We start from the raw sequence: 4,869 nt of genomic DNA, 5'->3' as shown, positions 1-4,869 counted from the left end.
CTGTAGGGTTGAAAAAGTTTGATTTATTTCTTTAATTTGAAGAATTAAATTCGATCACTCGGTACGAATCTATTACAATCGCTCTCTCTTAATTATAGAGGAAGAGAAGTTTTGATTTGACTTCTCTTTAATTTAATGTGGGTTCTTGGTGACAAAAGGACGCTTCCCTTGATGCTCGTGCCATGATTACTTCCCATTGACGATCAGAACAAAATTGCTAAAGATCTTGGATTGGTGCTGTAGATCTCTTAATACTCTTTGCGTGCATAGTTTGATCTCTAAAAATTCCCAAAAGTCTCCCTCAAAGTCTAAGTCTACCCCTAATAGCTGCTCGAGGCTATTTATAGGAGTTCAGCACGTAACTGGCGTGCTAAAGTTATGGGAATGTGGGCATAACTGATGTGGTTGTGGGTGTAATCGATGCCTATCACTTAGCCCACGTGGCTGTCATGGTCTTCAGGACCATTACAGCCCAATTTAAAGTGAGTGGCGAGCTTCATTGTATTGGTGAACCTCATCTTTGATGTCGAACCTTACTGTGTTGGTGAACCTCATCTTTGATATTGAACCTCGCTATGTTAGCGAGCTTTGACTTTGATGTCGAGCTTCGCTACTGTGACGTCCCTGTGCCGACTCGAAAGACAGTGATGATTGATTCGAAGTTTGAGTAGAGACGACCCTCATGTGTCGACTCGAGAGGCGGTGATAGCCAACTCGAAGTCTGAGACGAGACCCGAGATGAAATCTCTTTCGTGTCGACTTGAAAGGTGGTGATAGCTGACTCGAAGTCCGAGATGAGACCCGAGACAAAATCTCCTTCATGTCGACTCAAGAGGCGGTGATAAGTGACTCTAAGTCCAAGACAAGACCTGAGACGAGACCCCTTCATGTTGACTCGAGAGGCAGTGATAGTTAACTCGAAGTCCAAGGCAAGACCCGAGATGAGATCTCCTTCATGTCGACTCAAAAGGCGTTGGTAGGCGACTCGAAGATCCGAGACGAGACAACCCCTGTGTCGACTCGAAAGGCGGTGATCATTAGCTTGAACTCCGAGACGAGACCTCCTCTGTGCCGACTCGAAAGGCGGTGATGATTGATTCGAAGTCTGAGACGAGATGACCCCCTGTGTCAACTCGAAAGGTGGTGATCATCGGTTCAAAGTCCAAGACAAGACGACCTCATGTGTCGACTCGAAAGGTGGTGTTAATCAGCTTCGTTGTCATATCGAGTTGGAGCCTTGTTGTCTTGTCGAGCCTCACCTTTCTATGAGTTCGAATCTGGATTTCAACTAAACTTGGACATTCGTCTTGGCTAGCGAGGTTCATTATAATGAGTTGCGACCCTCGTCAATATTTTAGCATTTTTAGTGCCCACAATGTCAAATGATTAGCCGATGGTAATGATCTATGAAGATTCAATGAGAGTGGAGAAGAGATATGGCTTTTGACTAGCCTCTCAACCCCCCCCCCCCTTTCTTTCATGTTGATCTTACCTCTTTATAGGCTTAGGACCATTATGAAGTGAGTTAATGGCCTTTAACTCCCATTATAATGAAGGAGTTAGTGGTCATTAACTCCCACTTAAATGGGTGAGTTAATGATCATTAACTCTCCTTAAATGAGTGAGCTATTAGTCATTAACCCTCCTTAAATGTACCCTCTAAAAATTATGACGGACGAGGTTCGACTATGCACGAGGTTCGTCAATGATAGTAACAACGAACTTCATCTTCAATGACGAACATCGTTTCTAGACGAACTTTGTCTTCTGAGGGGTGAGGCACTGTTTGACGAGGTTCGTCTGCAGATGGACTTCGTCTCTTAGATGAGCTTCATCTTCTAGAGAATTTTCGTCTCTAAGCGAACTTCGTTTTTAATGACGAACTTCGTTTGCACGACGCGCTTGTCCTCTTGACGAGCTTCAATGCTTCAGGGTGAATCTCGTGGTTACAGGGGAAGTTTGTCATTTCTGAGCGAACCTCAATACTTCGAGATGTCCAGCTATTCGTTGAGTCTCGTCATTCTGTGTGGGCTTCGTCAGACCCATGTGGGATTGACAATCAGGACTTAGGATTTTTAGCAAACCCTCAGCTATCAACAGACTTGATGTGTTTTTACCAACTGCCATTTGAGTTAGACTAGCCATGTTTTTACCCTTAGCATGATAAGCGTTCGAGCATAATTACAACCGTTAAGTTATAATCAAGTTTGGTTGTACCATTCAGTGTAACAGCTCAACTTGAAAAGGTGAAGACGAGGCTCACCGCATGGTAGACCTGCTATTTCAAGAAGTGGTTATTTGCGGGGATGACGGTGTGAAAGCAATCAAGTCATTCAGTGACACGAAAATATAACGACTGTGATTAGAATAGAGGCACATTGCATGGTAGGCCACTATCTTCGACCGTTATACGAAGATAAAACTTTCGGAAAAGACTAGATAGTGAATCATCGCATGGTAGATCACTATCTTGATCGAGTGACAAGTAGGTGTTTATCGCATGGCAGAACAGTACTTGCCGAGGGATATTAAGTCGTTCAGTGATATGGGAGTATAACGACTATGAATGGAATAAAGGCGCATCACATGATAGGCCTCTACATGACAAAGTATAAAGAGTTAACTATTAGAGGTAATTATTAACGCGATAGTTTTGTGGGTCCGTCATCTTATTGGAGAGGATTGGTGAGGGAATTTGGAGGAAGTGACTATCAGAGGTAATCATTAACATGATAGTTTTTTGGTCCCGCCATCCTATTAGAGAAGATTTGCGGAAGAATTTGGAGGAAGTGACTATCAGAGGTAATCATTAACATGATAGTTGACATGCCCTACGTCTCAAAACACCGGGGAATCAGAACGTGAATAAGCCTGCGACGTATTAGATTGAGGAGAATAAATAAAAAACCATTTCTTCTCAACCTAATATGCTAAGCGTCAAGCAATATACAATGCAAAGTCATAGGTCCCCGATCATAATTAGCAAGAATATAATAAACAACTCAGAATAGAAAAGAGTCATATCACAAATAGAATATCATCCGAGATACAAAGTTTGGGTTAACCATGCCCTTATTACAAAACAGTCCAACTAAAAATATGAAAATACATAGTCCAATAGAAATAAGAAAGAAGTACTGCAAAAAAACTAAATCCCTCAAAAAACTAAAAGAGAAAGTACTATATAAGTAATCTAGTGTCCAACAACAACTATAGAAAGAAATGGCTAAGCTTCAGTTTGTTCTCCTGTTCCATCCGGAAGACACTCCGGCTGGGCATACTCCGGCTCTAATGCATCATCATACAGAACCTGTTCATCCTCTAAATCTGACTTACACCCGAGATAAATAGGAGTATGTCAGCGTGTATGTCACACGACAAGATCCCACAAGGGAAAATAGAACAGTCGAATGACCAATACAATAACTGATGCAACAACAGAAATAAAAATAGAACATGTAACTGGAAATCTAACAAATCGAAATGCAATCTACCACTAAATCATAATAATAATAAGAATCTAAAAATCAACTGGGTAACGAGGGTTTGTAACTAATCATCTTATAATAGGTCACTGATCCACATCTCACATAGAGTCAATGTTCATATTACCGGATAACTGACTGTTCATAAATCCCCTGCGTGCATCCAATCCCGCTACACATGCGGCCAGAGGACTACACGCAATCCATTTTCAGCATGGTCCGTACTCAAGCTAAACTCGGGTGACGAATTAAATTCTCACTGACCAAAGTGAGTAAACGAATTCACTTTGGCCCAATAAACCAACCCTAGTAAGTACATGAATTCACTGGTGCGAGCCTGGAAGATATATCAACAGTCTTATCCGATCACATAAACCAAGACTTCCCTATCCTAACTCTTCTCACTTTTTTAAGTCAACAATCATAACTTGAACTAGATCTCTGGTCCACCTCTTAAATTCAGTCAACGCACACACACATGTCACTTAGTCTTGTTCATGATGTACAATGCCACTAAGTCATGAACTACTAATGGTTCTCAAACACAACAAGGAACAATAAATACAGCTAATCTATGCAAATAAAACATGATATGTCACGTAATTAAAATAAGAATCATGGAATCGGTGGATGAATTACACATAAAATATCGCGGTCAACAACCATCAATCATACGACCATAAACTAAATTAATTCAAAATAGATAATCTTTTTGCAAAATAAATTCCTTTCAAATTATCTCTCACCATAATCATTCTAAAAATAATCTCTTAAAATAATAAATCATAAATTCAAAAATAATCCTTTTTATAAGATAAATTCTCATTAATTCAAAATAGTCTATTTTCTCAAAATAATTTATTTTAAAAATATTTTTCATTCTAAAATGATTTTCTTCCACAAAATAAATTCTAAAAATTTTATAATTATTCTAAAATAATCCTGTTATTAAAATAAATTCTTTAATTTATTATAATTATTCTAAAAATACTAATTATCACATAATTATAGTTTATTTAATATTATGTATTAAACACACGCAGATAATTATTAACATATCCAAAATTCTAACAAACAATAGTAAAAAAATTATAAATTTGCACGACAAATATAAGAATTGCCATAAACTAATCTAGAATTGAAATCTTACGTACAATTAACAGATCTAAAATTTATACAAAATAATAAATGGGGAAAAATAGGGATCTTGCACATAATTACTTTATGATAGATCTAAAATTATACGGAAATAAATAACAGGAACATGGATCTTACGCCTAATAATTTTTATGATAATCTAAAAAGTTAAAATAAATAACAATCGAGGTTTGGGATCTTACCTGCGTGGTCGAGGGGTCGGTAGACGAGGTAGCAGCGCTGAGCG

This window comes from Asparagus officinalis, chromosome 4, assembly GCF_001876935.1.
Source record: "Asparagus officinalis chromosome 4, Aspof.V1, whole genome shotgun sequence".
Classification (NCBI taxonomy): domain Eukaryota; kingdom Viridiplantae; phylum Streptophyta; class Magnoliopsida; order Asparagales; family Asparagaceae; genus Asparagus; species Asparagus officinalis.
This window is presented reverse-complemented; position numbering follows the sequence as displayed.